At 42.7% G+C, this 24,009-nt stretch overlaps 1 long non-coding RNA gene across 2 annotated transcripts in view; it reads right to left on the bottom strand.

The window, feature by feature from the left end:
* The window catches only part of LOC311526933, a 54,285-nt gene that overhangs the window by 27,925 nt on the left and 2,351 nt on the right, over nucleotides 1–24,009 (bottom strand). For both annotated transcript variants that reach the window (XR_014713198.1, XR_014713199.1), the window contains exon 2: nucleotides 20,904–21,029. This is a non-coding gene — a long non-coding RNA (uncharacterized lncRNA). The remainder of the gene's footprint in view (nucleotides 1–20,903; nucleotides 21,030–24,009) is intronic.

Consider the following 24,009-nt stretch of genomic DNA (forward strand, 5'->3'; position numbering starts at 1 on the left):
CACCCATGTGCAGACACTTTTCACAAAGCAATCACTCCGTATCTGACCTCTCAGTCTTTTGTCCTCAATGGACAACTACGCAACACCTTCAGAAGACAAGGGGGACTTAAATTCATAACTCTACTGGTCACAAAATAACTATGGACTTAGGATATGTCCATATTTAAAATGCTGCAGCTGCACCACTGTAGCACTTCAGTGTAGACTCACTAAAGCATCAGGAAGGGTTTGCCCATCACTGTAGATAATCCACCATCTCAAGAGGTGGTAGCTAGGTCCGCAGAGGAATTCTTCCACTGACCTAGCACTGTCTGCACTGGAGGTTAGGTTGACATAGCTACATCTCTCCAGGTGTGGATTTTTCACACCGCTGAGATACACAGCTATGAGGACCTATGTTCCCAGTGCAGACCTGCCCTTAAGAGAGAGGCTGTTTTATAGCAGAGTACAACTTGTAAAACACTGCTACCTTCTAACATTCCATTCCCTTATGACTGCAGAAGTGTTAATTGCCTACTTCATTTTAAGTGATCTCCTACAACATGTGTGAACTCCTTATGCTTAACAATCTGTCCCACCTTGCATTTAGCTTGGATACTCTAGTTTCCCTTCTCCAGATGAAAAGCTTGAAGCTTGAAAGCTTGTAAGAAGTTGGTCCAATAAGGTGTTATTTTACCCACCTTGTTTCTCTCATATCCTGGAACCAGCATGGCTATAACAATAATGCAAGTTTTAAATCCTAACCTTTTTAGAGATTAATTTATAGATCCTTAAGCACATTTTCTATATGGAATCTTAGGTAAAATGCTTGTATTTAGGAGCTGCAGGGCCAATAATCCTCATGAATTTCTTCACTTACTGTATTTCCTCAATTAATTGACATTTGTGAGGTTTTATTAACCATAAAGTGATTATTCTATATCCTATTAGCATGTGGTCACTTTAATGGGACTAGGAATCAGGGCTGTTACCCATTCTACAATTGTGCAGTGCCTTAATTGGGCATTCATATCTAATATTGAGATACTCAGTTCACCATTTAGGCACATCAATGCCCATCTCCTGTGCCTCTGCACCAACATGAGCGTCCAAATGCAGGATATGGGTGTCAAGGTGCCTTCCCCACTCTGAACTCTAGGGTACAGATGTGGGGACCCGCATGAAAAAACCCCTAAGCTTATTTTTACCAGCTTAGGTTAAAACTTCCCCAAGGTACAAACTATTTTACCTTTTGCCCTTGGACTTTATTGCTGCCATCACCAAGCATCTAACAAATATATAACAGGGAAAGAGCCCCCTTGGAAACATCTTTCCCCCAAAAATCCTCCCAAATCCTACACCCCCTTTCCTGGGGAAGGCTTGATAAAAATCCTCACCAATTTGCATAGGAGAACACAGACCCAAACCCTTGGATCTTAAGAACAATGAAAAAGCAATCAGGTTCTTAAAAGAAGAATTTTAATTGAAGAAAAAGTAAAAGAATCACCTCTGTAAAATCAGGATGGTAAATACCTTACACGGTAATCAGATTCAAAACATAGAGAATCTCTCTAGGCAAAACCTTAAGTTACAAAAAGAGACAAAAGCAGGAATATACATTCCATTCAGCACAACTTATTTTATCGGCCTTTTAAACAAACCAGAATCTAACGCATATCTAACTAGATTGCTTATTAGCCCTTTACAGGAGTTCTAACCTGCATTCCCGCTCTGGTCCAGGCAAAAACAACATACAGAGAGAACCCTTTGTTCACCCTCCCTCCCCCGCCCCTCCAGCTTTGAAAATATCCTGTCTCCTCATTGGTCATTTTGGTCAGGTGCCAGCGAGGTTATCTTTAGCTTCTTAACCCTTTACAGGTGAAAGTTTGTTCCTCTGGCCAGGAGGGATTTAAAGATGGTAAGCCTTCCCTTTATATTTATGACAATGGGCATCACATTTAGGGTGCTATGCTTAAAAAATGTGTTGTCAACAAAGGAAAGAAATAAAAAAAGCCATTTCCAGCTGGCTCATCCCTGTAGTTTAACTCTACAGACAAGTACTATATTATATTATATCTAAATCTGTTGTGTTACATGTCACAAGCAATAGATTCAATGCCACAAGATCTTAACTGCCTCCTAAACTGTGCCATTGACTACAGTGGGATTTGAAAGACATTCAACACCTTGCAAGACAGGGCCTCATATATGTTCGGTCATATATTTGTGATACCATTATATAAAATTAACCCACGTAGGGGCATAAAAAAAGAGAGAGAGAGTTACCAGTGTCATAACTGGTATTCTTAGAGATGTGTTGCTCATGTCCATTCCACAGTAGGTGTGTGCGCTCGCCGCATGCACCAGTGCCAGAAGTTTTTCCCTCAGCAGTATCTGTAGGGGACCGGCTCTGGTGCCCTCTGGAGTAGTGCCCATATGGCATGGTATAAGAGGCACCACCGGCTCCTCCTCCCCCTCAGTTCCTTTTTTGCCAGAAACTTTGACAGTGGGGAAGGAGGGCGGGTCAGGAATAGATGTGAGCAGCACATCTCAAAGAACACCAGTTATGAAACAAGTAACTGTCTTTTCTTCTTTGAGTGCTTGCTCATGCCCATTCTATCGTAGGTCTCCCTCAAGCAGTAACACTGGAAGCGGGGCAGGAGTTCATGGATGTGTCGACTGCAACACAGCTCTGCCAAAGCCAGCATCATCTCTGGCCAGCTGGGTGATGGCGTAATGCATCATGAATGTGTGTACTGATGACCACGTGGCGGCCCTGCAAATGTCTTGGATGGGGACATGCGCTAGGAAGGCAACCAAGGACACTTGTGCCTTTAGTATGGGTGGCGGCTTGATCTGCGCCAACTCATAACAGGTCCAGATACACAAAGTGATCCCATTAGAGATCCTTTGTGAGGACACTGGCAGACCTTTCATCCTGTCTGTGGTTGCGATAAAGAGTTGGGTCAACTTGTGGAAGGCCTTGGTCCGCTCCAGGTAGAATGCTAGGGCATGCTGGACATCCCAGGTGTGCAGCCTCTTCTCCGCAGTTGAGTATGGCTCTGGACAGAGAACTAGGAGAAAGATAGATATCCTGGCTAACATGGAAGGGAGGAACGCCGGGTGGGGTCACAGCTGGACCTTTTCCTTGTAGAAAACCGTATAAGCGGGCTCAGAGGTGAGGGCTTTAATCTTGGAGACCCGTCTCACCAAGGTAACAGCTACAAGGAAAGCTTCTTTCCATGACAGGTGTGAAATGGAGCAGAAGGCCAGGGGCTCAAAAGGAGACCCCGTGAGCCTTGAGAGGACAAGGTTGAGGTCCCATGGAGGATTTGGGTCCCAGAGCTGCTCTAGTCCTTTCAAGAACCAGATGGACATGTCATGTGAGAACACCATTTTGTTCCAGGCCTGCTGATGCAAAGTCGATATGGCTGCCAAGTGCACCTCGATGGAGGAAAGCATGAGGCCTTGCTGTTTAAGATGGAGCAGGTAATCAAGGATGGATTGCACAGACGAGCGTGTCGGGGAGATGCCATGCTCCTCCGCCCAGCAGGAGAACTGCTTCCACTTTTCCAGGTAAGTTGCTCTGGTGGAGGGTTTTCTGCTTCTCAAGAGAACCTGTTGTACCCGGCTAGAGCAGGCCCTTTCCTCTGGGTTCAGCCACTCAGCAACCAAGGCATCAGGTGGAGGAAGGGAAGGAAGGAAGGTTCAGGTGCAGGAGTTATCCGTGGTCTTGTGAGAGGAGATCTGGACGGCTGGGCAGCAGCCCCGGGGGAGCCACGGCCAGGTCCATGAGCGTGCCAAACCAGTGCTGGTGAGGCCACACCAGGGCAATTACGATGACTCTTGCCTTGTCCCTTTTGACCTTTGCTAGGATCCTGCTGACCAATGGAATCAGTGGGAATGCGTATAACAGATCCCCTTCCCACGACAGAAGGCAGGCATTGTAGAGGGAGTTCCTGCTAAGGCCCTGGAAAGAGCAGAATTACTGGCACTTCCTGTTCTGTTTGGTGGCAAACAGGTCTACTCGGGGAGCTCCCACCTTTGGACGAGTACCTGGACAACCTCCGGATGTAGGGTCCACTCATGGGAAGAGAAGAAGGACCTGCTGAGGCGATCTGCCAGCACATTCCGGACGCCAGTGTTGCCGGCACCCAGTGCCGAGAGGCTGAACAACAGCTTGAGTTGGTTCGTTACCCGGTGTGCTGCACCCAATAATCACAACGGGGTGGAGAAGCAGAAAAGTTTATTTGAAGCTTCAAAAAGGTACAGGGAGAATAAAATCTCAAATCCTGCACAACAGAGCAGGAAGTTACACAGGCTTTTATACATCCTTTTTCCCAGCATACTTATCCAATAGCAAGCTGCTCCAAGTATCCATATAGCCAGCCAATCCAGTTCCCAGCTAGTTCCCTGATTCTCTGTATCATTTGTTAAACTATACATAAAGCTGCTTTATTCAGCATTGTTCTTCCATATCTCCCCTGTTTGGCCTTGCTTAGTTTCAGGCAGTCTGACTCTGCAACATACTGTTGCAGATTCTCAGCATAACTGCTGTGTGTGCCTCCAGGCGGGTGGGGCCAAGGACACTTGGGCCTAGCACGCAGAGCTGCTGTGAGTGCCTCCAGGCAGGAGGGGGTGGGGCAAGGACACAGGGGCCTAGTGCGAGGGGGCTTCATCGACACTTGTGGTCTTCCATCCCCTCGAGTTACCTAGTGGCCATGCCCCAGTGTTCCCAACACCAGGGAGGCGTGATGCCTCAAGATGCATGTCGTGCTGCATACAAAAGGTCCCACAAACTGAGTGCTTCCTGACAGAGAGCTGACAACGGGTTTCCCCTTGCCTGTTAATGTAGAACATCGACGCCATGTTGTCCGTGAGTATCCGTACACTTCGACCGGAAGGTGCAGCAGGAAGACTCCACAGGCTAGGCGAACTGCCCTGAGTTCCCTGACATTTATGTGCAACGTCAGCTCCTCTGGAGACCATGCCCCTTGAGTCTGCAACATACCAAGATGCATTCCCCAGCCAAGGTCAGAGGCATCTGATATCAGATAACCTGAGGGTCGTGGACTCTCAAACGGAACTCCTTCCTGTACCGCCATTGCAGAGAAGCGAGTACCTTTGGTAGAATCGTATCAACCTGGTCCAGATGGTCTCTGGAGGGGGTGTAGACTGTTATCAGGCACTGTTTGCGGGGGTCACAGTTTGAGCCTCGCATGGTGAATGACATAAGTACACATCTCCATGTGACCCAACAGCCTGAGACAGACCCAGGCCATGGTCAGGGGATATACAGAGACGCTGGCAATGAGACTCACCATCTTCTTGAACCTGTCCTGTGGCAGAAATGCTCTGGCACAGGTGGAGTCGAGGACTGCTCTGATGAATTCTAACCTTTGTACCAGGACTAATGTCGAATTCTCCTCATTTATCAACAGGCCCAAGGCATGGCACATGATCTGCAGCATTGAGACGTCGCACTGGACTTGATACCTGTAGCGGCCCTTGATGAGCCAGTCGTTAAGGTACAGGTAAACCTGGATACTCCAACGCCTGAGGTAAGCTGCCACCACTGCCATGCATTTGATAAACACCCTTGGGACTATACAGGAGCACCACGAACAGGTAGTGAGTGGGACCCACCGTGAAGTGAACAGGAAGCACCACGAACTGGTAGTGAGTGGGACCCACCGTGAAGTGGAGGAAGTGCCTGTGTCCTTAGAATATCTATACATGGAAGTACACATCTTTAAAATCAAGGGCAGCATACCAGTCTCCTGGATCCAGGGAGGGAATGATGGAGGACAGGGAGACCACGCAGAACTTCAACTTCTTGAGATACTTGTTGAGGTCTCGCAGGTCTAGGATGGGTCTCAGACCCCGTTTGACTTTGCGGATTAGAAAGTACCGGGAGTAAAACCCCTTGCCCCTGTACTCTTGAGGGACCTCCTCCACAGCCCCCACTTGCAGAAGGCCCTTTACCTCCTGCGTGAGCAGGGTCCCTGAAGAGGGCCAGGGAAGGGGTGGGGGGCAGGGGGGAGACAGAAAGAAACTGGAGGGTACAAACCTGCACCTTGGTATTGAGGACCCAACAGCCTGAAGTTATAGAGGCCCAAGCGGGGAGGAAAGGAGACAGGCAGTTGGAGAAATGCAGGGAAGCAGGATCCAGGCTGGTAGGTCACCCTCAGGCACACCCTCAACACCCTGTTCGTTGCAGGTGGAGCTCTACTGGGCAGAGGATGCTGGCTGGTGACCTTGCCAGTGTCTGTAGCCCCTGCCTTTTTTACAGGCAGGTTCCAATCTGGGTTGGCTCCCAGAACCCTGGGGATGTTGCAGCTTGACACGCTTTCTGGCCAGGCCGTAGAGGCCCAGGGTCTTTAGCGTCGCCCAGGAGTCCTTTCACACCTATTTGTTCAGCAAACAGAGCCTGGCCATCAAACTGGAGGTTCTGAATCAACTGTTGGACCTCCATCGATAGACCCGCTGAGTGCAGCCAGGATGCCCTCCTCATTGAGATGGCTGAGGCCATGGTTCAAGCCACCGCATCTGAGGCTGCCTGGAGGGCCGCTCTATTGCCTTTCCCTCCTTGAGGATCACAGAGAACTCTTTTTTGGGGTCCTCAGGCAGTGAATCCTCGAACTTGGCCATGGACCGCCACATATTAAAGTCATAGCAGCCACGCAGGGCCCGGTGGTTGGCCACTCGCAGCTGGAGGCTTGAGAACAAATAAATCTTTCTTCCAAAGAAACTGAGCCTCTGAGTCTTTGTTTTTAAGGGGTCACTCCTGGTTGGCCCCATCTTTCCTGTTCATTAATGGCAGAGACCACCAGGGAGCTTGGGTGAGGGTGCATGTAAATATATTCAAAACTTTTAGCAGGAATATAATACTTGCATTCTGCCCTTCTGGAGATAGGCAGCAGCTACAAGGGCATCTGCCACAAGGACATGGTGATCTTTGCCACCCCCTCATGCAGGGGCAAAGCCACCCTGGCTCGGGCCACCAAGCTGAGGACATCAAATAGGGAATCCAAGGGTTCCTCCAGCTTCCCAGCATGAAAGACCCAAGTTCGAGGCAACCCTCTTTAGAAGCACCTGATGGGCCTTAGCATCATCCTACAGAACTGGATGAGGGGGCCCTGTAATCACCTAGTTAGGCAAGGATGAGGAGCCACAGAGGATATGCCGCTTCCGATGGCTGCTCGGCTGGTCCCTCCATGGGAGCTGGGTGGACCTGAGGGGTCTTTTCCCCAGAGCCCTCCACATCGGGGGGTGGGTGGGAAACCGTGGCTGATGGTTTACCTGAGGCCTCTGAGACTGACCTGAGCCCTTGCAAAGGCTGTAGAAACCCCCAAGGGACAGACCACTGGCCCTAGGGCCACGATGCAATGGCAGTGCCACCGGCAGACTGGGTACCGCTGCTGCGGGGTCTTGACCCGCTGATATGGACTCCTACTCGGTACCAGAGTCCGAAGAGGAGGGATCACATACAGGAGACCAGGCCAGTGCCCACTGTTCATCCTGGTCATGACTGTGCCGATCCCAATGCTGCAATGGGGATCTATCAGATCATGACGAGTCCCCACATCCAACTCCCGGAGACTGACTGCGTTCAACAGATCGGTGATGGTGGCCCAGCGATCTATGCCTCACACTTCTTGAGCGGTGCAGATCCATCGAGCGGGAGAAAGCAAGTCAGCCATTGAGGTGGGGAACATCGACCCATACTGGCACTCCGGCGACCAGTGGCAAGGCTCTTGGGACCGTTTGCTTGGGTCCCTGGATCAGTGCTGCACATTAGGGGAGCAGCTAGGTCGGTCCTGCTACTGGGGCTGCAGGAATGGGCGCACCTCCATGAGTCAGGCGATTTGTGTCTTGATGCCAGCGAGTGGTGCCCCAAGTCCAGAGACTAGTGGGGGCTCCGTCGGGCCAGCCTCCCCATGTCCGAGGCCTGGCAGCTCCGCATGGGCGACTGCTGGTGGGACACTCCTTGTGGAGGGGAGCAGTGCCTCACTGATGGGGACCACTGGAAAGGTCCCAGCACAGGTTTGCTCTTACAACAGGGCACTGCCGTGGCCGGTGTGGGCAGCACCGGTAACACTAAGATATCCTGTGTTGACAGTATGTCCAGGTGCCGGAGGCCTGTGTCACTGGCTGATATGGGTCTTGCTCAGGCACCTCAGACAGCTACTATGAGGATCACCGATGGGCATGATATTATTACAGCAATCACAGGATTTGAAGCCTGGGGATTGGGGCATGCCCCATCCCTAGGCTGAGTCCCATCCGGGACTAACTAAACTACACTAAGGGAAACTATTAACTATTTACAGGGAAAAGTTTCTATCAACGGATTGAGAAAGAGAAGGCTTGCCGAAGCAAAATGATGTTCCAGCACCATCACTGATGGTAAGAAGGAACTGAGGGTGCGGGGAGCCGGCGGCGCCCCTTATACTGCACCATGCAGGCGCCTCTGCAGAGGGTGCTAGAGCCAGTACCCTACGGATACCACTGAGGGAAAAAACTTCCATTACCGGTGCATATGGCAGGCATACACACCTACAACTAAATGGACATGAGCAAGCACTTGAAGAAGAATCCAGACACATTATTCCATACCCCTAAGATGTTTTAAAGTTTAAGTCTTCAAATTTAGACAGAAACTGAGCAATTAAAAATGCTATTTCATATCCATTTACAACAGAACCAAACAGCACCAACAGAAAAGCAATCTTACCCATTAAATAAAAAAATTCTGCAGGAGAAGGAGAGGTTACTCAACTTGCGCAGTAACTGGAATCCTTTGAGACGTGTCCCCCTATGGGTTCTCCGGTTCAAGTGCATGTGTCCCATGCAGCTTTGATCTGAGATTTTCAGTAACGGTGCCTGTTCAGCCCTGGGCACTCCAGTCTTCCTCGCTGTTCCTTCTCTACCAAATTCTTATGAGATGGAACTCCAATGCAGAGTGGAAGAAGGACAGGTATTGGAGCACCCAGGGGGACACACCTTGAAGATGATCAGTTATTGCACACGGTGAGAAACTTCTCTTTCAAGTAGTGTCCCTATGGGAGTCACCTGAAGTGGAGCACCCAAGCAGTATCCCAAGAATGAGGAAGGAACTTCAGAGTTGGGTCTAACACTAAAGACAGAATTGCACTGCCAACCACAGCATCTCATCTAGCAGCAGACCCAGTGTCTGGAGAAAGTATGTATTGCTGCTCTACAGATTTTAGCCACTGGAACATCTTTCAATAGCGCCACAGAAGTAGACTGGGATCTTGAAGAAAGGCCTAACACCCCAGAAGAAGGTTGAATGTTGGCAGCCTCATATCAAGAGATAATACAGCCAGAGATGCACCTTGAGAGTCTCCAAGTTGAGATTGTGGGGCCTCTGGATCTGTCCAGAAATGAAACACACAGCCTGGCAGTCTTACTAAAAGGTTTGGTTCTGTCCAGATAGAAGGCTAACACTCTTCTGGCATCCAAAATATGGAGAAAAACTTCCTCCTTGGTCTGGTGTGTTTTGAGGAGAAAAACTGGAAAATGAATAACCTGGTTAATATGTAATTAAGAAGATGCCTTCAGTAGAAATTTAGGATGTGGTCATAATGAAACTTTCTCCATGAAACACACTATAAAGGGAGAGGTCTCCCATTAAAGCCCTCATTCCCCCAGCTCTTCAGGCACAAATGATGACAACCAAGGATGCTATTTTCATGGATTCATGAAGAAGAGATCAGGTTGCCATTGGCTTAGAGGGAGTGTCATGAGACAATTAAACACCAAATTTGTAATTTTATAATCCCATACAAAGGTTGTTTTTCAGAACTGTGGGAAAAGGTTCATCAATCCCTTGATAAATATTGCTGTCATAGGGTTAGCAAACACTAAGAATCCCCCAACAGAGTAATAAAAGCTGGTATAGCTGCCAAGTGAACCTTGACAAACTGCACGGAGAGACCTGACCTTTTCAATTCCAGTGGATAGTCAAGGACTGCGGAGACAGAAGAATGTACAGGTGAAATCTCTTCCATTTTTGAAGATAAGTATTTTGAGGAGGTATCTTCCTACTGTATTTCCTATACTTCTGCAGAACAGGAGGTCTTTATTCCTGAGAGCCATCGAGTAACCAAGCTCTGAGACAAAGAATTCCTAGGTTGGGATGAAGAGTCTGAGGGAGTCCTAAGACAGTAGGCACGGAATGGACAAAGACTCAATGCCAGAAAAAAAGCAAGGTGATTACGGTTAGGGTACCAGACTTGTCTCAGCCAAATTGGAACAACTAAAATGGTCCTGTCTTTGTCTTGTTTGATCGTGTTCACTCTCAAGATCAAATGTTGGAGGAGACCCATGGAGAATACCCTTCATCCAAGGCAACAGGAAGGCATTCCCTAGTGACTGAGTACCCTATCATCTTCTGGAACACAATTTTATACAGCTCTTGTTGGTGACAGTGGCTAAGAGGTTCACTTCTGGGAACCCTCAAATCAGAAAAATGTGTTTGAGAACCTGCACGTATGGCTACCACTTGTAATCTTGGGAGAAATGCTGCTAAGATCATTGCCTGTAGTGTGTTATATGCCTGGGAGATAAGAAGCTGAGATGAGGATGTGATGGGCTATTCACCAGTTCCACAGCTTTACCTTTTTCCTCCCCTTGAGATCTGATGTAAAACATACAGGCCATGTTGTCTGTCATGACTATGACAGACATGCCCTTGATTAACAGTTTGAGGAGGCTGATGTGCAAGGGACACTCCTGAGACATCCATTTGCCCTGAACAGTGTGTCCTCCTAGGTGCGCCTTCCATTCCCTGAAGGGACACATCAGACATTATGATGATGGTAGGAGGAGGCTGGGTGACAGGAACTACTGTACAGACCTGGGATGGGTTGTTTCACCAACTGAGTGATTCCAGTACTCAGTGAGGGACAGTCAGAGGCTTGTCCAAGTTAAGATACGTTAAAGGGGTCTAACTTTTCAGAGCTTGGGAGCTCAGCATTTTCAGAAAAATCAGGCTCCTTTAACATCTCTCAAGTTGGGCTCCTAGAATCACTAGCCACTTCGGAAAATCTTGTCTATCGTCTCCAGAATAATTCAGCTCAAATATACTCCAATGACTTGTTACGTTTACTGCACTGTAAACAAGTACTGCAGTGTGTTTTATAACAAGAAGGCTTTTCTCATATAGGGGAGTGTTTTCAGTAACAGCTCACATTTTTCCCTCAGAGGTAAGCTGGAAATTCCCACTTTTAGCTACAGAGGAAACATTCATTCCTGCTAATGTGGATATCTCAGTGGTAAATGGGGAACTAAGAGACACTACATCTGACAAGCAGTAGTTAGATCTGCAGCAGCACGATTAGTCACCTATTGTGTTACAGAGAAAGCACCTCCATTGCAGAATATTATGCTGGCTCATGCATGAGAAGCTGATGAGCCATGCTTACAGGAAACAAGGTAAGTTTTGGTATAGGTTGTAAATGATCAAGAACATATGTACAAACTAACCAGGTCTGAAAAGTAAAAGTTATAAAAAACTCTTTTCAGTTGCTTATTACATTGCCAGTTTTTAATCATTTGGACTGAAATTTTCCATACTGGGTGTCTGCCTTGGCCTGATAAATATATATACACATTTAATTCCAGCAAAAACGATTCAGCCATTTTCAAAAATTATGTTAGGGGAAAGAAATATTGTTTTACTCATGTTAAAAAAGTGTACAACCCTTTCGTTAACAAGCTGTAGCACATCCACCCTTTGTAGAGGGGACTTGAAATTTGGCAAGGGGTTCCGATGTCAGGAATGTGACTTTTGCAATCCCAGATCGGGGCAAGCTACAAGTCTGTGAATTATCTCAGATCATATATACTCAGTAGAGACTTGTCAGAGTTCTTCAGATAAATTATCTGTGCTTTCAATGCCCTACCTAAGAGGCCCAATAGTATAGAAGCGAAGAAACAGCCTTGATTTTAATGACATGAGCTGGGCTGTGCGATTGGTGTGTGTAGTGAGCTAAATGGGAGGAGAAGGGAATGGGGGATTGGTAGTTGGGGAGGGAGGTGGCGGAGGCAGACAGAGCTGAAATTGGTTGAGAAACCCTATATGGGTTGGGGATGCAGGAAGAGACTGAGTGGAAAAAATAACGTGTGTCATGTAAATAAAGACTATCATAATTCATATGCACAAGGGATCATATTAAGGTTGTATAGGGAACCTTAAGTCTGACACTCTCTAAACTTTTAGTGTTAGACTTAGCAACTGTAACACTCTTTTCATATAGGTTTTTTGTGTAAAATTATATAGACAGATTAGAAGAGTACTGGGCTTTTAATTAGCCAATTTAAGCAATACATAGCTATATCCCCCACCCACCTAATTCTAGTGCCTTTATGAACCCGAAGTGTGTTCTGTGAACTGACTAAATAACTAAGCCTTTGCTAATGGGATTTTTTTTTCTTCCTCATTTCAGTCGATAAGTCAGGAAAACTACCTTCTCCCTTGAATACCTCCCCATTTCTATAAATGCTAGTAACCTTGCTCCCAACAGTATCAACCATACCTTTGCCATTCCCCATTCCCTTATCTGCCACTCTGTAGCACTGGACTCATGCAGCACTCACAGTTCTAAGCCAAGATTGTGAGGGAATGTGTAAGCAGCCCTGAAAATACAGGTAATTTTGAGACTTCAAAAGAACTTTTGGGATGAAACTGGAAAAAACAGCTGACACTATCTATTACATTTTGATTAAATAGGTTTTTCATGTAAATGAAAATCAGACCCTGTGTACTTTTTTTCTTTGTTTTGGTTTTAATATTATAGTGGGATAGTAGCACCATTATAGTAAAGGTTGAGACTAGCTTATTATTTATTAATCTATTGTAGTCTTTTCTTTGGGTTAAACACCTACTTTCTACAGTGTGGCTGAGATGGGGGTGCTTTGTGTAAACAAATTACTATTGGAACTTTTTTGTGTAATTATTATAGGCCCCATAAATCTATGTAGAGAAAGCAGAAATAACACATTTCTCTTCTTTAAAAAAGGGAAGAGGGCAAAATCTGTCAACAATATTCTAGGGAGAACTACAAATTTTATTAAGTATTACTCCAACTCCAGTTATCAGCAGCTGATTTTTTAAACTTTTATTCTTTGATGTTTGACAAAGGTAAAGATATTAAATCTGAATGGAAACTGAAGTGCTGACAGCTGCTCTAAAGTTACAGCAGTTTCAGAACTCTCATTAACTGGAATGATTATTTCCACCAAGACAAAACAAAGTGAAAGAATATCCCAAGAAACTGAGTTTGTTTCCTCCAATAATAAAATATTTCATAGAAATAAAACTAAAAATGGTAAATTGCTACCAAGACCTGGTAAATCAGACAAACAAGAAGATTTTTATCCCAGACACTCACAAACTTAACGAGACAACTTCAAAAAAGACAGGACATAGATCACTCAGATTCTTTTAAAAGATTTATGTAAAGCTGTTTTGTAAGTATACCGTGAGGATGATAAATTCCCTTTCTAAAAATCAGTTTCCTACAGTTAACTGAGCAAAACAATCAAATATCAGCTGGGAACATCTCCTCTGAGAGAATCATAAAGCTCATTAAAAGAGGACACCACTCTTACAAATATTTACCTTTTCAATAAACCCATAATAAGCCTGGAGTTTTGTGTTGCAATTAACGAAGGTGCCATCATTCTTTACACAGGAAGAGATTTAATGGCAAGTAAAAGTTCTAAGCAAATGATCAAGATAAGACAATATAAAAATACTGTAGCTGTGCCAAAATCTTAGTGATATGTCTATGTAAACTATTTATCTCATGGTGAGTAGAGGACTAGGAACCAAGGCCTGGATCCACAAAGGGATGTAGGCACTGCAACACCAAGCATCACAGTGCCGAACTTCTATTGCCTAGAAAAATCACAGGAACAACATTGCAATCCACAAACCCTGAATTAGACACCTAGGCTCACTATACAACGAGTGGGCAGACAGAGGCACCTTAGACTGAGATCCACACAAAGTGAGGAGCTGCCTAAGCTAGCCAATGAGAGGAACCTATATCTGCTTGGTGATCCACAAATGGGAAACCATTTCCTAGAGCTTGGGAGCCTAAGCAATTTCTTCCAGAGTTAGATGCCTGCCACACTCCACACAAAATGGCAAGAGGAAGTGGAGTAAGTGGGAGAAAGGAAATATCACTAACTCCATTTTACAGATCGGGAACGTTGGGGGGAAAGAGAGAGAAAGAGAATATATATATGACTCTGTAGTCCAGGTGTGGGTAGTGCACCCATTTAGGAGGTCCAGTCTCCCTTCTCCAATCACTCCTTGATTATTTATCCATAGTGGCACATCTTCAACAGAAGAGACTGAAGGAACCCTACATCAGAATATCACACAGCTCAATGATCACAGTGCTCTCCTGAGAGGTGGGAAAGCCCTGTTTAAATCATCTCTCCCCATAAGGTATAGGGGGGAATTGAACCTGAGTCTCCCACATCTCAGATGTGTGCGCTAACTACTAGGGAAAAAGTTTTAAAGTGGGCAGTTGTGGCAGCAGCACCACTTGCTCCATCCAGATTTTGAATGGGATCTGATCTGTTAGGCACCGCTGAGCCTGCCTACCAGAGCAGGCACCACGCACCATTTAGGAGGGCAAATGCCCATCTTTACCTGGTTGAAGATCGCTCTGGGACTTAGGTAGGACATAGGTGTCTGGACGGTTAGACTGATGCATGTGCCCAGAAGCAGAAATTTAGGAATTCAGTGAGTTTAGGTGCCTACAAGATTCAGCAGGAGTTTTGTTGATCACAGTGGAACCTAATCCCACATTCAGGTGCCTAAGTCCCTTTGTGGATTGAGGCCCAAGACTTCTCAGTTCTGTTACAGGATCTGCTGCTGTCTCATCCTGTGCCCTTAAAGACACTGAAGCCAAAATTTTCAAACTTGGGTGCCTTCATTTAGACCCCTAAATAAATCTTTTATCCAGCAAAGCACATACGCCTTGCAGAACTAAGTATAGGCTTAAATGGTTTCTCCAATCAGCACCAGAAGAGTCAGTACTTTTTTGTTTAAAGAGGTGTCAAACTCCTACTGACTTCATGAGCAGCTGCAGTTGCTTTGCTCCTCCTGAAAACCAGGCCGCTTATTTAGGTGCCTATATGCAGATGTAGGGAGCTAACTTTAGGTATCTCCATTTCAAAATTTCAGTAATAACTTCTCTGTCCATAAATGTTGTCACCTGGAAAATAGGGATAATACCCATATGTCTCAAAAGGGTGTTACAATACTTAAATAATTAATGCCTATAAAGTTCTTCAAGGCCCTCTAATGGAAGGCAAAAAAATATAATTATTGAACCTCATACTCTGACATCAAACATGACTATTTGAAGGAGACACAGAAAGACCACAACCATGGGCCTCACTCCATTAATGTTGTCAATAACATTTAATTTAAAATGTCCTTAAGTGACTGTTAAGTCTCTCTCAGGATCATGCCTTGTAGCAGTACTAATGAAGACACATTTTTATTTCTGGTAGTGTTCCGACAGAGTGGGTTAAGATTATATAGTCACTCACTGAATGTTATCAAAATAAATATGAAAAGTTTCATTTGTAATAAAATGACTTGGTTCCTTGGATTTTCATCAGATGAAACAGAATGACACATTAACTAGTAACTGAATTAAGTGGAAGGCACTGTGAAATGCACCACAAGTGCATGACTGGTATGAAATGTCTCCATGAATGAGGAGTACAGAAAGAATTAATGAGTGATGCTTGCAAGAATAATTTTAGAAAAATAATCAGACCTCCCAACATTCATATACACAGATAACACAAATATTAGAGACAAATTTGAAGGAATGGTGCCAGACTCTTAATCACACTTATAATTATTAGCATATCAGACATCCTGACAGTATACTTCAAATTAATCCGGTAAAAGTATTTCCATTCCTCACTACTCATGTCCACATTGGTTGAATAAAGTGGAAAAAATATTTTAATGTGAAATGTACATATTCTAAAACATTTTCCCCCCCTCTAAGTGAGCCTACTTCACATTTTGTTTGTGAACAATTAAAAGGTTTTGGTACTCAGTAGATTGGAAGTTAATTTCCAGCTCTGCCACAGACCTCCTAATATAATGAGATACGAAGCACAGAGTTGTTAAACTGTTGGGGGACTGATGAAGCTAAGGGAGTCTGCCCCATTCAAACAGCAAAATTCCTTTTGTTCCTAGTGGACAACAAGCAGCACAGGAGCCTCTGAGGCTGTACTGAAGCTGCTAAATTGCCACAATCACTAAAAATAGTTAGGAACCTACAGGTGGGCTAGCAAGATTTCCAGCCCTATTTGAAATTCTCCTGTGACCAGTCCAGATCCAAGATGGAGGGAGAAAGAAAAAAATTGCCAAAGAAAATGCAAATAAAGTATGTCTTGCCAAAAGTGCATTTACAAAAGGTGCCTACAAGATTCAGCTGGAGTTTTGTTGAATCTCCTGCTCCGCTTTATGGAGGTAGAAAGACTGGATGGGCATGATCAAGTCTGCAAACATGAGCTGGAGAAGCTTTCAGAATATATGACTCACTTACAAATATCCATACACATATTTTTCAGAAACAAAAGTATTTCCAGTAAAAGATTTATAAAGCTTTGTTGTCTAAACAAGAACGCAACAAAACCCTATTTCTTCCTCTCTGCTGAACCCTCCAAACCCAGTCTAGGGTGTTTATCGCAGGCTCAGGGAGAAAATATTTGTAGGAGCCTCTTGTTTAAAACACGGGCAGTACATCACTGAAACTCAGACATATCCACATATGTATTAACTTGGATACTCAGCATTTACTCAAAAACACTTGATTTGTGGCAAGTCTGCCATGCTTTCTCACTGGATATCCACCATCTGAATATAAGCTGGGGGTCAAGACTCTTGACAGGACTGCCTGGCACATAAAGAGGTATCAGAGACAGTACTTGAGGCCATATTAGTCATGCATATAGGATATCTTATTCCTGAGCATACACTAATAACCCTCTTTAATCTTCCAATATAATCAAAACTGCAGTTATGCCATGTTTTGTGAGCAAGATATATCTGTTTTGTGATTGATTGCTATCTGAAAATTCATTAGTTCATGATGCCCTAACAATGATACTAAAGGAACACAAACTTCAATGTGTATACAAAACATTTTTCTTTTAAATGAGATATTTTATCAACAAATCTTTGTCTCATCTTTCTGAAATCTGAAGTCTAAAGTGCAAATCAACTCAATCTCCCTGGAAAACAGAATGAAAAGAACATGTCACAAAAATCACATGTTAAGGCAGTTAAATATCAATAAAACAATCTGGAAAAAACAAACTATGCTCCAGAAAGTGCTTAGAACCTATTCCAAACCTGGCTGAACATCTAGATTAGTTCCGAAATGTTACTGTTGGCTGTTCATTTGCTTCTTTCCATTCATAAACACTCCATAAACATATGCTACTTACTTAATGTTTATATCGGTATATTAAAGCTTTATTAATTATTATTTATATTACAGTAGCAAGGCCCCAATATCACAGAGTAAGGCCCCATTGGGCTCTGTGCTGTACAAACATGTAACAGGAAGTCAGTCCCTGTGCCAAGGGTCTCACTCACGCTCTAGGCTTATGCCAAGACATGAGCTGCAACAAGTAGATAAAACAAATGTGGGTGTGGGCAAGACAAGTAACAGTGAAACAAGCATGTTTTGTATAGGTGACAGCTTGCCACCTGCCTAAGCATTGCTAGACAGCATTGTTTTGGAGGTTTCAGAGCAGAGATAAGTCTTCAGGAAGCATCTGAAGGAGAATAATATGGTGGCTTTATGGATTTTGTCAGAGAGTTTTTTTCTCTCCATGAATAAGAGGAGACACAGAGGAATACAAAAAGGTGTTAGTAGGAGAAGTGGATTGGTGATCTTTCCTTTTTATTCCAGAATCAACTAGGTGTTGCCCGGGTTCAGCTTTAGACAGCATCCACACACTGAGAAAACTGCTTTAAAAACTCATCCTCTTCCACAGGAATGACTTTATTTTTAAAAAAATCAATAAGATTCAAATTTAGTTCATACCTTCTCCTAGTCACAGCTGCTTCTCAGTTTCCTTCTTTGGGAAAGCTCAGCCTACAGCCTAGATTCTCTGCCCCTTATATCTGGATGGAGTGCTGAGATATGAACAACAGACTCAGCAAAAGCCACTTAACATTTTCCCCAGTAGTATCAACACTTTAAAAATGGTAGGGGTGTTTCAAGCAAACACTAAAAGCCTGTTACACTGCTGTTTAAGTTTGATGTAAAGCAGTGGCTCTCAACTTTTTCAGACTACTGTATCCCTTTCCGGAGTCTGATTTGTCTTGCATACTCTAAGTATCACCTCACTTAAAAACTACTGCTTACAAAATCAGATATAAAAATACAAAAGTGTCACAACATGCTATTACTGAAAAATTGCTCACTTTCTCATTTCTACCACATAATTATAAAATAAATCAACTGGAATATAAACATTGTACTTACATTTCAGTATACAGTATATAAAGCAGTATAAACAAGTCATTGTCTGTATGAAAATTTAGTTGGTACTGATTTTGCTAGTGCTTTTTATGTAGCCTGTAGTAAAACTAGGCAAATATCTAAATGAGTTGACATATCTCCTGGAAAATCTCTGTGTATCCCTGCTTGAGAACCACTGATGTACAGGAACTCTAGAGCTTGATGTCATCTGCATCTGCTGGCATTTCAGCTCATGTCTCACGAACTCTCCCAACAGCGACTTACAGATGTTGAATAATATGACCCTACAGGACTATACAGGTAAGAGCTTTGGTGACATAGTAACAACAACCCTCTGTATTTGGTCTGAAAGGAAGGACTATTCCTGGTTATCTATTAGACCACCCCAGATACAGGTGATTGTCTCTGTAAAATAAGAAATACTACTTTTCATTCTAAAAAATGTATGTTCTGAGGTTCAGTGCAGGCACTCAGTTTATGAAGTGAAATACACTCTGAAAAGAAAAATACAGCTATTCCAGGAATTATTATATATACACACATGCATGAAGTTTTGTAGTAGGATGGTAAATTAATATCTTGTTTCTTGTAAACACTGTACTTGTTTCTTATAATTTTCCTTTTCAATTAATGGGACAAAAAACTCAGTTTAATCGCCTTAAGAAATTTAAAAATACATATGTGGCATTTTTAAAGACTAAAGAAGTAATAAAAAGGTTAGAGGATTAATCTATACGGATTTGTAAAATCAGGGGCGAGGGTTGTCTTTTTTGTTTGGCTTTTTACTTTTCAGCAGTTTTGAAGAACTTTGGAAGACATACATGAATTCTTGCTACACATCAAGAGTGAAAATTAGTATCTGGATGATTTTTTTTTAATCCGCAGAACATGGAAAAATGCTTGCTTTTTTTATTTGCAAGAGAGTTCAAGTAAGCTATTCATCATCCAGTGGAACATCATCATCTTAAATCTAGTCTCATTTAAAAAGTCTGAACTGGTTTAGTGGTTTCAGAAACCCAACCTCATGCACATGTTCAGGACGAACAACATTAGCAAAGGCAATTTCAGTAGTGGAAAAATCAACATCAAACATCTAACAGTGAAAGTTCTCATTTTAATTCTGAATTATACAACTGTATCCCCCAGAATACAGTGATGTTCCTGTGCAGAATCAAGAAAAAAAATAATCTATTGTTAGCCACTTCAGCATTTCCTGAAGAGTATCTTGTAAGGAAAACAATGCATCACATACAAAATGGATTTCTACCAGCAAATGAATCCCAATTCAAATCCTCAAAGATTAGGAAAAAATATTTTCCAAAATTTAGCTTTGGGGGGAAAAAGGATAAAATGTATTTTCATGTTGTTAAGAATTCACTTGCAATCAAAATTGGAACATGTTCTGTAACAGTTAAACAAGTTTACAGAGAGGATTCCGTTATCAAAAAGAAACCACTTCCAAACCAATTCTCAATGATATAAAAGAAGCACAATGGAAAGAATAGCATTGATGACATTGACAGATTTCCTTTAGCATACAGATTTTAATATAAAACAGAAACATCACTTGGCTCACTGGAAAATTCCTCCTACTCGGACAGAGTCCTTAGAAAAAAGATTCCAAAGGCTCCTTCTTCCAATCACTCCTAATTCCAGTGATTCCAGCAATGAGAATTGCAAGAGACATACCATTTATTCCAGAACAAGTTAGAGATCAGCCTGAATGGCATATTAGAAAGAAAAGCATGGATCATAATTGTGCTTTCCCCTTATAGACACAGAAACCTACTGATGCCTCCATGCCAAACCCATCTAGGATAAGCAGAGTAAAAAGAGAAACAGTTTTGGAAAATGTAAATAGTTTACCATTCAACAATGAAGAAACTAAATATTTCCTTGAGTTCCATGTAAAAAAGAAAATAATTCAGAAAAAAAATGGAGAACTTCCAAAAAAAAGTAGCAGAATCATTAAGAAAATGTATGCTCCTAGCACTACAGTTCCAAGAAGAGATCATGGCAGGAAATACAGGAAAAGCCCAACATTAACCCTAGTAAACATTCTCAAGTCCCTGGATATAAATTTCATATTAGATGCAAGATCTGTAGTCATGTATCCAGAAGAAAGAGAAATGCCACAAACCTTTATTCTCAAATCACTGAAATCAGAAAATTAATATACTTGCTTCACGCACTACTGTGAAATCACTAAAACTTAAATCAGGAACAATTCCTGCAATGGCTAAAATAACCTTCAGAGCAGGTCATCTTCACCTTTAAAAAAAAAAAAAAAAAAAACCACACACCTCTGATTCCTTATGGTAATAAAACAAAAAGGGTTTAAGGACCCTTACTTACCATTTATAACCCAAGATGCTCTTGTATTCCTCTGGAGAATTCCTTCAGCATATAGTGAGTCTATGAAAACGATGATACCCAAGGCCCCACCTGCACTTGCAGAAATCCAGCCAAGTGGTGCTGTAACTATCTTAAGAAAGAATGAAACTTCATTTATTTCTACATTACTATGGAGGAGAAATCTACAAATGTAAAAAAAAAAAAGAAAAGAAAAAAAAAATTACTATCCAGCTGCAGAACATCACTGACTAGACAAGAGTCAGGAACTCATTCATTTCACCTGTGCCTCACTGAGTTTTTATGGAAAGATTACCAGAAGCATATTTAGAGGTAAATCTCATAGTTAATGATCTTTTCTTAAACACTAAGCAAAATCTTGAAAAACATGTGAAGATGACCACTATATAGCAACACTGCACTACTCATGACATTAATACTGCACAACAGCCCATCAAAAAATCAAGGAACATGCAAAATGAAAAAGTATCCAGAAAAATCCTTTTACTAAAGAGTGCCTATCAGTGCACTGGGATCCCAAGGAGATGACAGAAAAACAGAACATTCAAATAAAACTAACAGAACACTTACCTACCCTGTGGCTTCAATTTTAAAAAGAGGCATCTATTTAGAGCTAGAAATGAAGGCAGAGAAACTTAACGTGTATCTAAAACAGAAATTAAAAATGAATTTGAGATTACCACCAGAAGACATACTAGAATTTTGCATAATTAACAAAGTTGTGGACAGAAAAAGTAAAAAAAAACTTCTTCTAATCAAAATCCGAAGTTCTGCTCCCATGCTCAGCAGAAGATAGAAGACTACACACACACGCTCTCTCAAAAAACAGGGTCCACAAACAGGACTGTCCATTGGACTCTCCAAAAACATGTTATGTAAAAGAATGGATTCAAAGTTCCCCAACTAATAAAGATTGAGAACAAGTACAATATTAAGAGGTCGTGTCAGAAGTAAATGCAGTAAGTGCAATTTGGTTTGGCTTTGCTCTCCCTCTATTGAAAAAAGTTAATTTAAAACAGAAAGGAGTACCAGAAAACTAAGAGATATACCTTGTCATCTTAAAGACATATAGGAATTTAATCCTTCAAAACTTTAACCCTGAGAGACAAAGCAAGTATCTTAACTTCCTCCTACCATATTTCAACAACGGTTCAACTTTGAGCTCCCCAGTGCAGCACACACAGCAGAATTAAAGGATATGACTTTTGTGACATCATATCATGTAAGAAATGACAATACCAACAGAAGCTAGACCAACAAAGGATAATGATTTAAACAGCACGAACATTTTAAAAAAAACTCCTTAAATTCATCAACAAACAGCTCTTTAACTAGATACCTAACAACAGCATCAAAATACTCAAATAAGAGAGTGGTTTGACCTAGGACATCAAGCCACTGTTTTGTAACCAGATCAGATGACTTTCTCTAGGCAAGATGAAATTTTCTATTTTTACATCGGTCATTAAGACATGTATTATTTCACCTAAACACCACCTTAACCATCATTTCATCTTGGATTATTAATTTCTCCATGTTATTCGAAGTAACTTTACAATATAAAGGTCTCAGCAAACACTGAAGAAATGTATACAATATTTCATATCTCTGAGAAGCCAAGTCATGTACACAAAGCATAATTCACATAACACACCCACTATACATACGCGTGCACACACTGCTGCTACCACAACAAAAACATATGATTTACCAGCTCACCAGAGAGGGCATAAAAAAGGGCAGCAGAGCAGCCTAAAGACAGAACTGTACATGTACCACAAGATAAGGTTCCAGTCAGTGAGTCTGGGGCAGAGAATGGCAGGAAGAACCAGGTGGGCCAGATGTGGCAAGCACAACAATCTAAGATTACCTATTACAGTTTGGTCCTCACCTGGTATCATAAGGATCAGGCCAGAGGGATCAGAAGGAGGTAACCCTTCACCTAATTGGGATCACTAGCTGCACATGTGCATCCTTAGTCACAAAAGCAAAACTTATCACCCCCACATACTTCATCACCATATCAGGGATGCTAAGAGCAATCCATATATTTAACGCAAAACCAGCATCTTCATTAGGGGAAGGATTCTCTCTTGGTATCTAGAGTTGATTCATTGCACCAGAGTCCACACCATGCTATGGAACTGTAAGTTAGCAAATGAACATGGCTGGATGAAAGATGCTGCAAAAGAAAAAACTCAGCAGAGGATTGGGCCCATTCAGGTCATTACTAATGTCTCAGTTGTGGCTTTCCCTGCTGGGCAGTCTCAAGAACACACCAGAATGTAGACTGATCCACCTTTCATCAAATCCTCACTGGGGGTTCACTTAATTATTTTATTAACTGAGCTATCCACAGTTAAATATGCCTCATTTCACCCTACATTTCATACAATAAGTTCATGCAGCTCTAGAACTACTATGGCAAACTACAAAACTGAAACAGATTTGTTCTTTTACACTTAGAAACTCCAGCTAAGGTTAGGACCCCATCATGCTAGTTGCTGTACAAACATATTAAGAGACAGTCCCTGCCCTAATAAGCTTACCTTCTAAATAAGACAAAGAGAGGGGAAAAAGAAAAGAAGTACTTGTGGCACCTTAGAGACTAACCAATTTATTTGAGCATATGCTTTCGTGAGTCTCTAAGGTGCCACAAGTACTCCTTTTCTTTTTGCGAATACAGACTAACACAGCTGTTACTCTGAAAAGAGAGGGGAAGTGATTTGTCCATGGTCACACATATCAGTGGCAGAGCAGAGCACACAATTCAAGTCTTGAGAGACTCAAATCAGAGCCCTATCATTAGGCCACATTGTCTCACTGTTTTTTGCTACAGTATCCTGTAGGTTTTGAATTATTATGGTTTCTCTTTGAAGGAAATTTATTGTGATAAAGTAATGCCAATATGTGCAATTCTTTTCTTCACTGGACAATGAATCAGTTCTTCATTTATACTTTTATTTCTGAGGACAGCGGGGATTCAGGATTCATACACCAAGAGGGCAAGGAAGGTTACTCTTGAACATAGGCGATCACTACTGAGACAGCTTAATTTTGCTTAGACTCATTGCACCAGGTAGACCCT

The sequence above is a fragment of the Lepidochelys olivacea genome (genome assembly GCF_965140295.1).
Source record: "Lepidochelys olivacea isolate rLepOli2 genome assembly, chromosome: 10".
Taxonomy (NCBI): Eukaryota; Metazoa; Chordata; order Testudines; family Cheloniidae; genus Lepidochelys; species Lepidochelys olivacea.